This window comes from Papilio polytes, unplaced genomic scaffold (genome assembly GCF_000836215.1).
Source record: "Papilio polytes unplaced genomic scaffold, Ppol_1.0 DF821400.1, whole genome shotgun sequence".
NCBI classification, from domain to species: domain Eukaryota; kingdom Metazoa; phylum Arthropoda; class Insecta; order Lepidoptera; family Papilionidae; genus Papilio; species Papilio polytes.
Genome location: NW_013527804.1, coordinates 4787122 through 4806570, shown reverse-complemented (window position 1 = coordinate 4806570; position 19449 = coordinate 4787122). Strand labels below are relative to the sequence as shown.

Here is a 19449-nt window from a genome sequence, read left to right as displayed (position 1 = left end):
TGTGCTTTGTTCTTTTAAAATCAATTATATAATCGCGTTAAGGTTGGGTTATGCAGTTTTAATTAAAGATGATGGTCAACTAAGGATGGTGTTTCTAATATTACGCGATTATTTTTTCATTATCTCCGATATACACACGCGATAGAGGTTAGTTACCGTGTATATGATCAGCTTTTCGGAATTAATTCTGCAAACCGCTCGTCACCGACAAATATATAAAAGGATGTTTTTTTATTTATGTTAGTTTATAGTATGTTAAATTTTCTTTTGTATCGAACACAATGTACGGATATTCTTCACTTATAACATTAAGATTCTATACAACGTAGGATTACTTCTACTAAGCCTTTTGTGTTGTAAGCTTTTATGTTTTTTCTATTATGCTGTATTCTAATACCCATTTACTCTAGTACTTTCAGAGGGCAGAAACTCTCGAAAATTCTCAGATATTAAAATTTGCATTTTGGATTTACATAAAACTTAATCTATACTTCTATTTGTATACTATTATAATAACTAAGATGTCAGCAATTGCAGCATATTTTTGAATAACTATTTTTTTTTAATAAAAAGTAAATACTTAATAGTAAAAGTACTTACGCTTTAGACTGCATATTTTCACGCCATTGGACTTATGGGTAAATATTTTGGGTAAAAACCCTAATGAAGAAGAGACCATAATTTGCTGCCAACATCAAGGAATCAAGGTTGCCATGGTTTGACATCATGTCATGTCATTTCGACATTTGTAATTGATAATTTGACAAATGTAAACAATAAAATGGTTTTTTTATAATTTTGTACAGATGAAGTCGCATGGGAAAAGCTAGTTTTTAATATTAATACAAATGCTAAATATCATTGTACGCATTTTTTCGAAACATTTTTCCCCAAAATTCTTGTCATATCCAATTATCTCAGATTCTCATTTCCTTCTACAATATACATTGCAATAAGAATTTGAATTGTAAAAAACCTAATAACCATTCAAGTTTGAAAAACTTTTTACTTTGAAAGAAAATTACAGATTTACGATGTTGCAGATGTGTTTTGAATCTGTTTATATGACGATTTGACTAAATTAAATTTTATAGAGAGAAAATACGTTAAATTTTTAACCGCTTTTCAATGTTGACAATTACACGAGATCATAATCAAATAAATCATACTTCATACTAATATTATATTATGTATGTGAAAGTTTACATGGATGGATGTTTGTTAGAGTTTGCAGCCTAAAATGCTGAACGGATCTCAATGAAATTTGGCAAACATGTAGGGGATAGTCTGGAAGAACACGTAGGATACTTGGTTTTGTTTTTTTTTACCACGCGGATGGAGTCGCGGGCGAAAGCTAGTTAACTAGAATTACAATTTTACAGTGACAAGAAGGAAACCCATTTTGGAATACTCAGAAAAGTCGTATCAACATTTTTAAATCTATAAAAGCTTTAGTTTGATGCTGTAGTAAGTTTCCTACAAAGGAGGGCGTTGTGGGGACAAATTGCTTCGCCAAATTTTTATTTCATTGCAAACCGACGTCGAAAGAGACATATTAGGTACCATTGTTCGTTAACAACGTACAAATTGATCGTCGTATCGAATGCTTTATTCGGTCGTGAGAACATTTTTACGATATAAAGAGATATCTTACTAATATTAGAGTGAAAGTTTAGTTGGATAGATATTTGTAAGAGTTTGCCGCCTAAACTGCTGATCGGATCTTGATATAGATGTAAAAAATACTCTGAAAGAACTCATAGGCTACTTACTATTTTTTCTTTTTCTGCGGATGATGTCACAGGAGAAAGCTAGTCAAATCATTTTAATTCGAACTCAATTGTAATCTAAACCAACGTTAGTTTATAATCTATTTGGCTGAGAAAGAGTCACATTCCCTGATTTCTAGTCCAGTGCCGTGTTCAACTAAGAGTAGAATTTCTTTAAAAGCATATGTGCAATTTCTTAAGAGCTATCTCTTTGTGAGGACTTTCTTAATGTGATTAAAACAACATAGTCAAAAGACGTCTTTTATAGGGTCATATTTTTACTGTTTCAAAATGCGAGATGCATTAAAAATGTGGTTTCGTGAGATTCATTACAAAAACGCTTCTTTCAGTTCATTTAATATACGTAAAACAGTTAAGTCACCTTAATGTGTTAATGTTCTTTGTTAGTCTTGTTATTACATAACAATTAGAATAACCGTGGGCTTTCACTGCTGTAACATTTATAAAAATTGTCATCGTAAATGGTCTTTAATTAGTAGAATAAATCATATGTTTCCAACAACGCCTATTTATCTTGCTATACCAAAAAGAAAAAAAAAAAATTTTTGCCATCATTTCCACGTATATGTTTTAAAATTTAAAATCTAATAACACAGAACAATCGATTATTCATAATGACAAAGTGGAAATTAGTTTCTAACTACGAAACCGTGGAGTCGACTTCCTCATTAAACTTTGTGTAAGACTTCATTAGCTTATTCAATTAGCGTTGCGTTCAATTTTACAGCGAGTTTGGTCTAAAACTTGTTTCTATTGGTCATTTAGTGCCGATCACATACGTACTCAGCGTCGGTATATAGAAACTACAAGTAAAACAAATGCCGACGATACAGCAACTTACTAAAATCCCAGGTCCAATTCCCAGGTCAGGAAAGTTTTTTCAACTTTCACGCAACATTTATTTCATATTTATGCATTAGTAAATAGCTCTTTGAATAGACATTAAAGTTGATAAATAACTAAAAGAGTAATTGTATTGTTTTTTTCCTCTTTTTTCCCATTAAAATCATACCAATGTAATAAATGCGAAAGTTGGATGGATGGATGTTTGTTAGAGTTTGTAGCCTAAACGGCTGAACGGATCTCCATGAAATTTGGCACAGATGTAGAACATAGTCTGAGAGAACACAGAGGCTAATTTGTATCCCGGAAATAGTTACTGTTCCAGTGTGATACGTTAATTTAGTATGTGTATGAAAATTATAAACAGTATTAAATAATTATAATGTGTTTTTTTCAGTATTTTTTTTCATCTCACGTGTTATTATTTACTTATTCTGAATAATTTTATATCAAAGAAAAGTTTAACGCTTCATAATTATACGATGATACTTCCTTATTTTCTTTCAAATATTCAAAGAATTCTTTAATGAGACTTTTTATATAGGAGAAAAATACCAGAGTCCGAAAATATCTAATACAACAACATTCTTTACAGGGTAACAACGGAGTTAAAACTGCTGTACTCAGGGACTTTAAATATACTAAAGGACTGTACTATATTGGTACGCAAACTACTTAAAGAGGCACCCTTAGTAACCACTTAATAACTCCGAGTGTGGATGTTAACACTTATAAAGTAGACTGCAAATTTCAGTTATTCTGATAAAATTCGAATTTAAGGTAAGAAATTTACATTTAATTAAATAGAGTGTTCCAATTAATAAAAACTGAAGTAACAGTCGTTGGAGCGAAAAAAAGTGAAAAAGAATCATTTTCAATTCTTCAACGTTTCACAAAACGACCAGGAATTGCCAAAGAAAGCACAAAGATGAAAGGTCCTTTCGCATTAAAGGATTGTTATTTGAAGGAAGTGAACGAAACAATGGCGGATTTAATTATCCGGCCAGATATCTTGAGAGTACGGTATAAAGTACACATAGCAAAAAAGTTTTGAGATCACTAACAAAAAAAAAAAAACATACAGACAAATTCAGTACCTCGTGTCTTTTCAGAAGTCGGTCAAAAAGTCGATATGTTTGTAAAAAAATAAAGCGTCTATATTATGTAAAAGATTTTGTCCTTTTATAATATATTTGAAACAATATAAACTATTCAGTTACTAGCGTATTGATTGCAAACCTTTTTTGTTATGTGTATTTGCTTTTTGATTATTTTTGCTTTAGTTAGGTTAGGATTTTAGGAAAATCTAATATTACACTACTAACTTTCCACTAACAAGACAGTACACAAATGTGATTCATATTCTTTAAAAACATAGAAAATAAATGTTTCCGTCTTTGGATTTCAGCAGTGGACACTAAGCAGGTAAGGGGAAAGTTACTTTACCTTATAAACGCTACAGTAATTGAGTAGGGTAATGTCTTGCCCGACATCAAATAAGTCGCTGCCATGAGTTTGGAAGTTGGTAAATTATTTACACGGTTCAAGTTCGAGGCCACAACTTTGACGCGGTAGCCTTTGCAGTAAAGGAAACCTTGATAACTTCAATATTAGACACCTTCGTTGTTAATATGAATTAAGAATGATATATTTTGCGAACAATCTTTTGCCTGTGACTCCGTCATTACGGTATAAAAAAACCAATAGTAGACTTTGTGTTCCTCCGGACTTTGACTATAGCAGTGTCAAATTTTATCGAGATCCGTTTAACCGTTCTGGATACTTCTAATAAACATCCATCCATTTACAATTTTACATCTTACTAATATTATAAATGCGGTTTAGATAAATCGATGGATGTTAGACTTTGTAGCCTAAACGGCTGAACGTATCTCGAAATTTGGATATACGTAGAGAATAGTCTGGAAGAAAACATAGGTTACTTTTGTTTTAATAATTCCACGCGGGCAAAAAGTTGTTTATAAGATTACACTACTTCATTTATTTCTCTAGAATGGCTTTAATTTATTGTTAAAATTAAACTAAAAATAACACACAAATACGTATATGAACATGGTGAAAACTTTAATTTGTACATTTAAACTACACTTAAAACAACATAATGCGGCGACAAGTTTCGAATACTTCTAAGTACAAGTTTCAACTGTAAGCTGTTTACTGCTTTTGTTACTATATTTGTGATTTACTAAGAAATAACGTGATTTAACCGGTCACGGCACTTCGAGTGAAACTGTTACTAGCGGAAGCAGTTGCTTTTTCATAATTACTAATAACGCTTTGAAAATTCATATTTCATACTCATTAATATGAAAATAGCACGCGATAAAAAGAGAAAGATTGATTTAATATTTACCTTATACCGAAAAATATGATTGGGAAATTCCTCTTATAATTCTGATTTTTTTTTAATTTTGATAGTAAATCGAAGAATCTAAAACTAGACAAAATTTACTTTAAATAATACAATATTAACGGAAGCTTCACCCCATAGACCTAGCTAGATTGGCTGGCGACGTCTATAAAGCATTTTCATTAGAAAGGTTTTATACTTATGTATTCTGTAAATTGCAAATTATAATTCTTATTTAAGACAAATTGCAGTGAACAGTATAAAAAGTTTTTTTTATTTTTTTTATTATACAAGTTTGCAAAAAAGTGTATTAAATGTGTTGTTAAATGATAAAATAATCGTTTGAAACTGAAACAAAATAAGAACATAGCAGATTGTGGATGCAATGAAATGAATCCGCTTGTACAAAATCTGTTTCGTTGAATGGTCTTTTTATTGCAGCACGCGATTCAGTACATCTCCCAGAGTGAACCGTTTTATGACCATTTCCTATCTGCAAATAGAAACACATATAGGTATACAAAAATACGTATAGATGAATGAAAATATAAAACGTCAGTGGCTCAGGGCTTTGAGCACTTGATTTATCATTCACAGGTCCTGGGTTAATCCTGCTATGGACCAATATGATTTTCGATTTTTCGGAGTTCCTATGTCCCTAATTTACCCGACGTTCTTACGTCGAAGAAAAACGTCGTGATGCAAGCTGCACATATCGGAATAGAAATTCAGAGAATTGTGTGAATTAAATTGTTTGAGCCGTCACCGGAGGATGAAAAGGTGAGTTAAGCAGTTTTTAATGTTTGCTTGGATATGTGTGAATTCAACCAACCCGCGTGGTTGACTAAGGCCTCGTCACACCCTCTTAGATAAGGCTCCCGAGCCCCTCAGTGAGGACATATAGTGAGCTGGTGATGATGATGTATAATAATATACTTAACAGGTAACTTCTATGCGCTTTATTTTTTAAATTGTATATGTTTTTATGATGGGTGTGATATTGAAAATTGCAAATTATCGCTTGTGAAATTCAAATGAACCCTTTATAAAAACGTTTTCAAAGTTTACATACATTTAAACCGTCATCACAGGACCGCATCGAAGAGAATTCGTTTATAATGTTGCAGATTATTCGTGTGGAAAATTACAGAGTGCAGGGACAAGCAATTTCCGATAAAGACCGATTTCCTGACGATAAATTGCTTGCCCAAATTTATATAACACTTAAATAGACAAATTGGAAACAAAAATCGTTTTGTAAATATAAAAATACGTAATGTAATTTAACAACTTTGTATTGCATAATTTTTTTTTAGTAAATAACCTATATGATGTATAAAAATGAAATATTTACCGTAAACGATCGAAAAAGGTGCCCTTAAATATTGAAATCTCCAAAGTCAACATAGAGAAAAGTGTAAAATGCTTTTTGTTAGTAGTTACTCTCATGTTTTTATGATATTAGCTTTTGCTAGCGACATCGTCCACGCAATATTCTTAATAAAAGTAGCCTATAATATGCCCGTCCATATCCACTACCCTCCAATAAAAGTTTGGTCGAAATCGGCCCAACCGTTTCGAAGATTACCCGGAACAAACGTAGCTTGCGGATAGACAAACAGACATACAGACAAACATTTTTTAAATTATCAGCAACGCGAATACATCATCTTCCCGAAATCTGAAAATTTTCTTTTGATATTACATACAGACATTCCAATTTTATTATATGTATAAATAACAAAGAATAGGTACTGGCGTACAATAAATCATATTCTATTATAATACGTTTAGTGCTTGTGTTAAGAATTCACGGCTTGTACATACATTGTGTACAATACAAAGGGAATTTCAATGGATTCACCTTTGATTCCTGAATGCGAACGTGTTTCTTGGAAAATCCATACAATGTACACGTACTCTGTACACTTACGTACTGATTATGCTAACATTCTGTGTCATTGATTTTCTTAGAAAAATAAATTTAAAATTGAAATTTAAAAATTAGTATCCTAAATGATAACTGATATTCAGAACGTAGAAAATATGGGGTTTAAATATATATGAATTAAGAAATTACGCTATTTAAAATATTTTAATTTGTTTCTTTAACATCCTTAATAAGGTCTTCCCCTCGAAAGGTGCGTAGTCGATTGATGTTGAAATAATTTCCAAACAGTTAGTTTTATTTTTACTAGCTGTTCCCGTACGGCTTCATCCGCATGTAATTATTAATACCTTCTTTTATTGTTTACATTTGTCAAATTATCGATAACCTTGCTACCATAATGTTGGCAGTTTGTAGTTTATGGTCCTTTTCCCACATGATGATAAGTTTTTTTTAATATAATTACACCCTATGTTTAATAACGTGAAAACATATAGACTAAAGCGTGACGGAAGTGTAGGACTTTTTATTAAAGAATAATTTATTCAAAAATATGCTGTGATTCCTGACATCCTACGCCACAAAGTAGTTTACGCTTTATTCTATTAATATATTTCACATTTATGTCATAGTGAAATGGATTTCATTTACTTCTGTTGAGTATTTGAAACCTACTAAAAGCCAACTAATATTTCCGACGAACTATCTCAACTACGTTAGAAGTAATGCAATTTATAAAGTGTAAAAATAGTTTTAGTTAACCCGCACGGACACATGTTACTGGCTATCGGAATTTAACTGTATGAAAACAACGTACGAAGCTTTAAAAACCGATAGCGCCATTTGTTACATTTAATGAACTCAGTCCTGCATAATCGGTTTTAAGCTCCGTCGAACTGCAGAGTTATGGCTCAAATATGTTATAGATAAAATACTGGAACTTTGAGCTTCAACTTCGAAAGCTTTTTAATGATGAAACACATGGATAGGTACTTAGTTTAATTAGCTTAATCTATCTTTCATTTTGAAACATTTTCACAGATATATTTTTAAGTTAACTTACGGTGACTTTGTAAATCGTAAAGCTTTACTCGGTAATATAAGGTTTACTAAGGATAATGTACATTAAGGGATTTATTAAATAATTGTTAATAACTCTAGGTGTGTTTATTCATCTATGTTACATTTTCATAGTTTTTGCAAAAGAATATTTCAAAACAATGTACTTTAAAATCCATTGAAGCAGAGATGAATAATTATTTTGATAAGAAATTGCAATTTCTGTTTTTCCCTTCATTAAATCTAAAACTGTATCATTTCTCTTGAGAATACAATAAAAATGCAGCTCTTTACTTCTGATCCTTCTTATTTCCGCTTCGAAATAATAAATGCGCCATAACAGATGACCTAAATCTGTGCAAACAAGAAACTGATTCGTTGTAAAACAAATATTTTCCTCTTCAAGTTTCTTTGAAATTATTTTTAAAATATTCCTACCAAGAGACATTTTAGCTTCGTTATTAAAATTAAAAACGAATATTTTGTAACATTTCTATGATATGGTTTTAAATATTTTCTTACAGTACTCTATTTACGCGTTTTTCCTAAAGATTTTACAATATTGGGCTTGAGTAGAAGAGTGAAACTATATACAAATGGTTACTTAAACTATCGCTTAGTATAGAATCCTCATACAAAATTTACGGAACTGCTTTAGTGACAATTTAGGGTATCTGAGTATTGCCAGCAATATTACTTTCACTCGAGTTTGTAGTCTAAACGGCTGAACGGATCTCGATGAAATGATATAGAAGTAGAAGATAGTTTAGAAGGACACATAGACTACTTGCTATTGTTTTTTAACTCCACACAAACGGAGTCGCGGGCGTAATCTAGTAGAAGATAATTATAGCGCTGCAAAGTTCTAAATTGTTGGTTTTAATTTGAAGCGATGGCGTGTCCGTAAGTTTCGCCCGGCTGTAATCAAAGCGTCCGATACTTAACGTAATCACGGTCACTAATGGAGCTAGCGGTGATTAATTACAGCGACAGTGCTACCTTTAATGAAGACGAAGTGCATTTTAGAGTGGTCCATGCAATTGCTTTCTACAACTAAGTTTTATGCGACTCTATAATCTGAGATTACTGTCTGCGATTAATACGATATGGTTGCTCGATTTGATTAAGTTTCTACATGCATGACTAAAGAGGACAACGGTATATACCTTAGAGCAGGCACACGGCTTTGAGTAAACTATCGCACAACTGTTGTACGGTTCAACAGTTTAGTTGCACAACTAAAATCGAGTCGTGTGTGCAGCTCCTTATAAGCTCATAGGAATCTAAGCGAGACTGTAGTGTGTCTAAATAAGATAGATAAGTTTGATAAATGACGCATATGAAGTATCGAATTCAATTTGTATGAAGGCCATACTTAATAGACAGGTATCTTAGTGACGAAACAAACACACACAGCGAACAATTTTGAACTATCGTTATTTGGTTTAAATAATTATCAAACTCAACTAAAATTACCATTTTCATATTCACTAATTTAGAGGACAATTACGAGTATATTGAAGATTTATATTAGAGATTTTAGCGATGACAGAAATAATAGCGAAATCCAATTCGATTACGTACGGCTGTAGTAGTAATAGACATTTATTTACTCTTATTATTTGTGATGGTCATTATTAATTTGAGAAAACAGTTTTTTTTTTTTTATTTCATAAGGTATAACTATAAATCTATCGATTCCTACTTCTATAAGAATAAAAATCGAAAATCGATAAGATACATGACTGATTATACACAACCCATCCCTACTATATTTGAAATGTATTGTCAAACTAATCTAAATTATTTATACACACTATAAACAGTTATACGATAGTTTAGTCAAAAGCGCGCGTTCTCAATTATTAAATTTTAAATCAGTGATATATGGGCAGTTAGACTGATGACCTTATGTGGTAGCAAGTCGATAGATGTAATACGCGAAAAAACAATTGGAAAGCCTTATTAGTAGTGGACTGTGTAAGCTGTTGATATAAAAATCGTAGGTAACATCACATTTTGGTGACTTAAAATACTCCCCGTGGATGTAATAATCGATAAAGATCAGTTTAATTTGTTCTACTCGTAAGTTAAATTTTAACGAGAAATGTTTTTAGACGATTTGAGTCGTTTTATTTGCGGAATCGTTTTGCTACGCGCTCCCACTTTGTTACGTGTACTTTTAACGAAATAACGAGTTTAAGGGATTTCGACTAGCTTGTTTTTCATATATCATTTTTAACGATTTCAAGCTATTATGAATGTATTCATTTGGGATACGGAACTGAAAATCGTTTTTAACAAGTGGTCTTTCGTAATATATTGTGTGTATTATATTTAAGAAACTTTCCTTTCGTTTACAAGTGTGTGAGATATTCTGCACATGATGTTTAGGTTTTCTTTGAAAATGTTTTCGGTTGTTTGGTAAAGGAAATCTTGGTATCGCAAATCGCATTATTATTTTCTCTTTGATGATACACGATATTTGTAAAGTAACATAACCTTTTGTAATAATATTTAATGTCCTGATACTCAATATAAAAAGAATTTGTTATTTTTTTGTGTATGTTATTTTATATTGGAATATTATGTATTTCATATCTGTAAATGACCAGAAAATGGCAACAACGACATCCGAGTCGAATTAAAAAAAAAGTAAGTATCTTATGAGTTCTTCCAGATTATGTTCTACATCTGTGCCAAATTTAATTAAGATTCTTTCATCAATTTAGGCAAACACACTTTCACTACTAAATAAATATTTAGTAGTGAAACAAAAGTAAACTTTTTAAATAAAAATTCAGAGTGAAATCTTGTACGAACATTCAATTACAAGAGTAATTTCCAAAATATTTGCGTCATAACTCTTCCAAAGTATGCAGTAATACGATAATAATTTACATAATTTTCCTACCTAGGAAATAGAGCGGTAAAAGTTGAAGTCCCTCTCTCCGATTCGTTTCCTATTACAATTATGTCGACACCTTTGAAGCGTTCGTTAATAACCACTTTTCAAAGCGAAGAGTATACTTATCTGAGACTTGACTTGATTGTAAAAATTAGTGGAATTTTTTTTTAACTTGACTTGACTAATATAATTATTCAAATTGTATTTGGTAAGGTGAAAATTGTTTGTGTTAAAGAAACACATACTAACTTAAAAGGTTACCTACTTAGTAATTATTAGCTTTTGTTTATAACTTCGTCCGATCGGAATTGAAAAAAATCTATACTATTATAATAAAGCGTAAACACACATTTCTTTGTTGCCTAAGATGCCAGCAACTACAGCACATTTTTGAATCATTCTTTTTTTAATAAAAAGCCCTACACTTAAGTCACGCTTTAGGCTATATATTTCACGCCATTAAACTTAGGGGTAAATATTCTGGATAAAAACCCTAATGTGGGAAAGATATCATAAGTTGCTGCCAACATCAGGGAAGCAAGGTTGCCATGGTTAGTCATAATGTCACATTTTTGACATTTGCAATTGATAATTTAACACATGTAAACAACAAAATAAAGTTTTCACAATTTTATGCGGATGAAGTCGCACGGTAACAGCTAGTATGTTATAAAAACATTATTACCTGTATAATCGTTGTACCATTTAATTTAATTGCACCACTTTAAAATCACTTTAAGAAAAATCGTTACTTTTGCATCGTGGAAAAACTTTAAATTGCCTCATTAAATTTAGGGGTCTTAGCAGTTTGCGAATCATTTCTCAGTTGAGGAACTTAATAGCTTTGTAGTGGAACGACTTACGTAACTTTGGAATCGGTTGTTTTCTTGATTACATAGTTTTTAGTTTTAAGTTTTTTATTCCCACAATATAATAGCAAACGTCATTAGACAAAACAATAACGTTTTTAATAAGGATTCAAGGTATCAACGAATTGAGGACATAATATTAAATACCAGCCGCTTGACCGCGATTCCGATCGTGTGAACTCTGTCAAACATCCATCCACATAAACATTCGCATTTATAATATTAGTAAGAAATAACATTCTAAAAAAACGTAAAGAAAAAAATCCGTTTACTCAATCAATTATCTTGTTTTTAAAATTCCCTTCATAAATTAAATGACGTGGTATGTAATTCAATTCATTAAATTTTAAATGTACGGGAGGAGTCTGGAAAATAACCTTTCATAAAACTCGGGAAACTTAACAAGCAAGAAGGTCAAAATACCTTTTTTAATTTCCAACTCACTCGTACTTTGAAAGAAAATGTTGAGATTTTTTTATAATGTAAGTTCTTGGAAATAACTCTCAGAAGCATTAAATTTTCTTTCTATTTGATACGAATGGAGGAACATTTATACTGTAATATTCTTAGTTGTAGAGTAAATAGGTAGCTTTTGCTAAGCGTGGACATTGCCGGTTCCCAGATAAGATAAAACCCTAGTAAATCTTATTTAGATTTCTACAGTACTTTGCTGGTAGTAATTTAATAACAACGTACTTAAAATTGTCATTTTCTTTGAAACTCTCTACCCCGCAGAGCCGAGTTGTGTCCTCGACGTTATTTCCAAACCAGTACGACTTAGGGTGCTTCAAAAAGCGAGCCTACAATTTCCTTAAAGGCCGGCAACGCATCTGTAGTTCCTCTGGTATCGTGGATGTCCATGGGCGTCTGACCACTTTTGTGTTCCCGCCGCTCGTTTGCCTCCTTCTCCTATAAAAAAAACTATTATGTTTAAATTTATCAGATAAAATAGTGTACAAAGTTTGGAACATTCTAGATCGCGTGACTGCGCCTCGTTTGATCGACGACTAACACTTTCGAAAATGTTAAAAATATTCACCACATTAATCATATAAAGTGACTATACATACTTTTAATAAAGGGTTGTAAGAATGTTGAATCACAAGGCTTTGTTGACGACAGACTATAATTGTCGTCATAATTAATGAATTAAAGATATAAAAAAAAGAAAAAAAAATTGCAAATGTTCATGTCAATTACAACAAAATTGTCATCATAATCTCCCTGTCCCCGTCTCGTTCTATCTGATTTGATGCATCAGGCTATCTAGATCATTCTATCGTTTGACATATCAGTTTCAATTCATTCTTCTTTTTCAAGCCTCACTCTACCTTTGTACTCTTGCATGTGAATAATTAAATTTCTCCTTGTCACATAAATTTCCTTATAATATCTCCATGCTAGACTTTGTCCCTTAATTATTCTACCTTTATCAATTTATTTTTAAAGAATTCAAGGAAAATGAACATCCCTGAATATATGCCTTGTGCGTATTATAAATATCGAAAAGCAATTTATCGTCTTAATACCTCATAATTTCCGATATAAAATCTGTTCCAATTAATGAAATATTCAAGGCTTTATTAATATCTCACGCATGGAGTGCTTTCCGTCGTTATCAGAACTAACGGCGGCATTAATCAGCCTCGATCGATTCATGTTAATTTACAATAAAGTACGATCCAATATTATTGATGTTTTTAAACCAAACGTCAAGCTGAGTAGTGTTTTTGAATTTTTAAACGTTTCGCCTAATTGTACGTTCGGTTTTAATTCCTAAATGACTACGTATAACAAAAAAGTGGATCACAAGAGAACTACTATCGGTACAAGACGAATCGACAAGCTACCGATGACTTTACTTGAATTACGTAAAAAAACAGCGAGAAAAATAGTTAATTTGCATTTTTATGTAAAAACTACTTAAACTAAAAATCCTTTCACCATTAGAAAGATATTTTATCTGTGAGTCATATAAGCTATGTTTATTATTTTCTTAATTTTACGCAGATGAAGTCGCGAGCAACAGCTAGTATAGAGTATAGAGGAGATTACACATTTTTATATATACCGGATCCCAATCTTCTATTTAATACCAGAAACATAAGATGTTATATCTGTAACAGATATTTTTAACTCCGGAAATTGTCATTTTCTTTCCTGCTTTTACCTGATTACATTTTTATGGACATGGAATGTTTTTCGTAACATAACCTCGAATGTATTTAAACATGTTTCATTACATTTTTCTAACGAGTAGAGTAATAAGGAAAAGATGTGTTGGTATTGCCTTAAGATATTTCTATTTTTAAATTTGTCATGAAAGAGCCATATGCTTTTATTGTTAAAATTACTAAACTCTATTACTACCTCATTAAAGTCCCTTTTTCTTACCACCCTTTTATTATAAGGATGGGAATGGAAAGTGGATTTGACGGTGGAGGAGACGCATAGAAAGGAGAAATATCTAACTTAATTTGAATCTTCTCCTCCGTCGATTAAGAGTAGGCAACGCATCTGCAATTGCGGATGTCTATGGGCAGCGGTCGCTTTGCCATTTTGGCGGATTCAGATGGCCGCTTGCTAGTTTGCTACCTTGTGTTATAAAAAAACGTAGTAAATAACACAGGGTTAATTTTAACATTAAAAGAATCGTTAAGCTTAAAATCCGATCCATTTGACGATAGAACGTTAACATTGTACACTCCGTTCCAAAATTAACAGTATAAAAATGATAAATCGAATTATGGTTAATAATAATTTTAAATGAAATGGGATATATTTACGATTTGATAACTATATTTAGGAAGTATTTTCAGGCTATTCGAATAGATCATTTCCATTTATTATTGCCTGTAGGTTAAAAGGATTGAATAATTTTGAATTTTAAAGTATGACTCGATTTGTAAAAAGACAAAGGGTTGGATTTGTTGCTTTTTATTAACACTACATAACTTTTTAAAATATAATATAAGTCGATTAATATTTCCGAATGAAAATCTTGCTTTAAAAAAATCTGCCAACAATAAAAGTTTGTATATTAAAATAAGTGCAGAAAGAATATAAAATAAGTTTGAAATACATATGTTTGTCGCCGAGTGTACCGCTGCATTGATGTACGGCTCGCATTTGTCAATGCCGATGCCTCCAGATAAGAAAATGTATGCATTGCGTTTGTAACAAACATTTTTCAAGAAAATCATTTTGATTTGTTCCACTGGAAACGGGTTAATACGAATGCTGACGACTGAAATATTTTTACAATTTTGTTGAATGTAGTCTGTGTAATGTTACTGTATTTATCTAGTGTAAGGGCGTGCGTACACCTGAAACTAAACTATCGCACAACTATTTAGTCTCTTTTCTACTTTTTTATTATTTGTTAAGCTAGCGCTTGACCACGATCCCACCTGAAGGAGGTGATGCTGCAGTCGAAAGATGGTACGCGCTAGCTTAATAGGTAGCTGTTCACTCTCCGTTTGAAGGTCCCCACGTCATATTTGGACGGGAAAACTGATGCCGGCAACATGTTCCAATCCTTTGCAGTGCGCACAAGGAACGATGATTGAAACTCGCTTTGATTCCCTGTTTAGTCACACTACTCGATTTTTAATTGTGCAACTAAACAGTTGATTTTGCTACAAAACAATCGACAATTGCACCCCAGTTTGCGATTGTCGATTGTTTGACAAGATTGTAAAACTTATTTACTGAAACTAACACGCTTTATTTTTAGAAAAAAGGTGTTCATCGACGCCCTTGGACATCCGTAATAATAGAACTGCATTTACGTTATTAACGTTTAATCTTTAATATCAATTGAAACCTTGCTACTTTACTAATAAAAATAAGGTTATGTACTGATAATGTTTGCTTAGATATTTTGTTAGCAGTTGATTTTACATAAAATAAAATATTTATTGTATAAGTTACGGTCGCGAAATATAAAAACTGTCACTTAAATATTGAAATGGGCACCGTCTGCGTCCCTTGACGGGGTATAAGAAAATTTTCTGCCTATTTTTATTTCAGTCAATAAATTCTTGTAAATATATGATCGTGTATTTCAAGCTCTGACCCCGGGTACTACTCCAATTTACGGGTTCTCTTTGCAAAAGTTTTATTGACAAACGAATTTATAGACTTTTTAGAAAGTTGTTTTTAAAGCTGGAGTTAATTAAGACTTACATTAGGTAACTTAAAATTAGGACATTGTAAATTCGAAATAAGTACTATAGTCAATACAAAGAACAATACATTTTAAAATAAAGTAAAATGTTTTCGCCAAGTCAAATCACAATAATTACTGTTAAGCTAACAAATTCAGCGCCTGTCAAAATAGAATACTAAATTATGCAATAAGCAAAATTATGCTATTATTTTTGTTAGGAATACGCACTGGCACACAATAAACATAAACAAAAATCATTATTTTCATTACTACGTTATCCTATTTAATTTTAGTGTTGATTGTTACAATTTAAACATTTCTAAATTTATATAAAACTTTGCTTTTAAACCTGAGATATAATGAAATTATTTCATTTGCAATTCTATTGTATATGGTTATGCAAGTTCCATTACAGCTAATTGAGCTTGGCTTACATAATAGATAAACATGAGACGGTACCTGAGCGAAGCAAACTTGATGTCGGTCAACACTACTGGTTACGGCTACAAAGATAGTATAGTCATACTGGACTATCAATACGTATAGAGAAGTTACAAAATCGTATTTACTTAGCTTTTTACATAGCTCATAAGAAACTGTTTTCTTATTTTTTGTGAACAGAATAAAAATCTTTTTATTTTATTAAACTTTTCCTTGTCAATATTATGTAATTAAATTTGCTAATTGAGATACAAGCGAAAGGTTATTAAGAAAACGATTTAAACAATCAAGCGAATTTCGTAAGAAACTTTCATCGGAACAATTTTGTTAACCATTTTCAATATTTCTTTCTTGTTGAAAAAGCGCCTGCGGTCAATCTTTCACGCGCAGTTAGGAAAAGGGTTAAAACTTTCACGGGAATGTTTAGGCGGTTCGGGTGGCTTGTTCAAGGTTTTCGAAAGTGATAAAGAAATTATATCATATACTTATATCAACATTAGTTATAGAAAACATATTTGTAATGTATACTGAAAGTAATTTTGCAATAATAAATTATCATCAAATACATTAAAATGGTAAATAAAACTTATATTTATACATAGAAATAAAGTGAAATAAAAACTATTTACTTAATTTAATATTTATGTCTGTACAAATATTATAAAGAGGAAAGATTTGTTTTTTATATGTATTGTAATAACTCAAAAGTTATTGGGCCGATTTCGATAATTCTGTCACCAATAAAAGCTACTTTATCATTGGGTTACATCATCACCAGCTCACTATATGTCCCACTGAGGGGCTCGGAGCCTACCCTAAGGCCAAGAGCTACCTAAGTAGTCACCCCTAGGCTATACCAACGCTGGCCAAGTGCGGGTTGACTTCACACATACTTTGAATTTCTTCGCCGACATGTACAGATTTCATTACCATGTTTTTCTTCGCCGTATGAACGTCGGGTAAATATGTACATATGAAATTCGAAATCGAAAATCACATTGGAACATGGCGGCATGCGAACCCACGAGCCACCGACGCTCACTGGGTAACACAACCTATATTTATTACTTACTATTTTTTTTATTCTACGGGTACAAAATTGCAAACAACAGCTAGTAAAAGTAGCTAAGATATAGATTAAGATACATTTACGTTTTACCTCTACAATAGGTTGGTTCATAAAGTTTTAAATTATGCGTCCTTTTATCAAAAGTAACATTCACGTGACTTTATTTCTAAGTGACATCGCTCCGTTATAGATCCCAGAGTATAGTCTTAAGTATAATGTACGATAAAATATGAAGCTATCGTTCGCTGCACTTAAAACTTATTTGTTATGCTCTTACATCCAGACAATACCCGAATTTTAAAATGTGATAAAACGGAATCAAAGAACCTATATGTAAAATAAGCTTCGCAAATTATGACTTTTTGTCTAAGCACCAATTCGCACTGGCGTTTTTATATCGCACGTAAATAAAACATTGAAATGGAAGTTATTATCAGCCTGCCATTTCCTTATCGAAATCTTACTAGTATTATAAATACGAAAGTTTAGTTGAGAAGAGAGATGAAAGAGAATGAGAAAAGGTTGTTAAAGTTTGCAGCCTAAACTATTGAACGGATCTTGATGAACTTTGGGTTAGATGTAGTTTGATCTAAAAACAATACGAAGGGTACTTACTATTGTTTTTTTTTTAATTCCATGCGGAGGTAGTCGCGGGTGAAAGCTATATAAATATAATACAATATTAAGTAAGAGGGATTATTCTGCATAATAGATTTGTACTTTGGGAATAGCAAGATTGAAGAGTAACATTTTCTTTTAAGTTACCAATGTTTTTAATATTTTGTGTACAATTTGTATTAAGTAACTACACATTTAAAACTAAGATATAGTATTTTTAATTAAATAATTTTATAAGAACAGGCATATACTTTAAACTACATCGTACAATAACGTTTCATGCAGTTACCCAACATAACAAGAAAATTTTTGCGGAACACATTTTTAAAAACAGCGCGGAAAGAACAATTACTTTGTAACATGTTACTGCTCCCTACTCGTAAATTAAGCTTTATTATTCAAGAAGTTTATTTTATAAAACTCTGTAAAGTATATTTAATCGTGAGAGTAGCATTTCGAATAAGTAATATAAAAAAAAGAAATTGAATTCAATCCACGAAAGTTCATATTAAATTGATCTTCTACGTCAATAAGACAGTTCTAAGGCATTTTTATCTATACTATTATAATAAAGCGTAAACACACACTTCTTTGTTGCCTAAGATGTCAGCAATAACAGCATATTTTTAAATAATTATTTTTTTAATAAAAAGCCCTACACTTACCTCACGCTTTAGGATACATATCTTCACGCCATTAAAAATATAGGTAAATATTTTGGATAAAAACCCTAATGTGGGAAAGAGACCTTAAGTTGCTGCCAACGTCAAAAAAGCAAGATTGTCAAGGTTTGTCATGTCATGTCATTTTGACATTTGCTATTGATAATTTGACAAATGTAAACAGTAAAATATTTTTTTTATAATTCCATGCGGATGAAGTCGCGCGGGAATAGCTAGTTTAGTTATAAATATCCAAGTGTATGACGTTATTCCCCATTCCCGCAGTCTTAAAATAAAGTATTACAAAATTTCACCATGCCCCGAACTGTTTTATTTTGCCAGCGACTTGTAACAATAAAAGGGACTGCTCGAACTACGTTTCATATTTTAACATTATTCGTTTCTAAAATAAGGTAAAGTTTATTGACGTCATACATTCGGACGAGAATTTTGCAATCGAACAAGTTTAACGGAGTTTAATTTTGGGTCTCCTATTATACATTCAGCAACTTAGAGGATGGCTTCTTATAATTACAATAAAACTAGCTTTCGCCCGCGACTCTGTCCACGTGGAAATAAAATAAACAAAAGTGAGTAGCCTATGTGTTCTTCCAGATTATCCTCCACATCTATACCAAAATCCGTTCAGTCGTTTAGGCTACAAACATCCATCCATCTATCCATCCATGTAAGCATCTATAATATTACCATGAACTTTGATAATTGTTTGATGTCTAAAAAAGTATAAATGGGTTTTTTG

The 19449-nt window shown here is 31.7% G+C and overlaps 1 protein-coding gene across 2 annotated transcripts in view; it reads left to right on the top strand.

The window, feature by feature from the left end:
• Positions 1-19449, top strand: part of LOC106108809 (connectin-like) — a 49879-nt gene continuing 30430 nt past the window's right edge. The window contains exons 1-4 of one of the 2 annotated variants that reach the window (XM_013290085.1): positions 1-147; positions 3229-3413; positions 5446-5519; positions 5602-5784. The gene's annotated coding sequence lies outside the window, so the exon portion shown is untranslated. Of the gene's footprint in view, positions 148-2573; positions 2656-3228; positions 3414-5445; positions 5520-5601; positions 5785-19449 lie in introns of those variants that run through there. The other variant, XM_013290084.1, reaches the window with a different exon arrangement.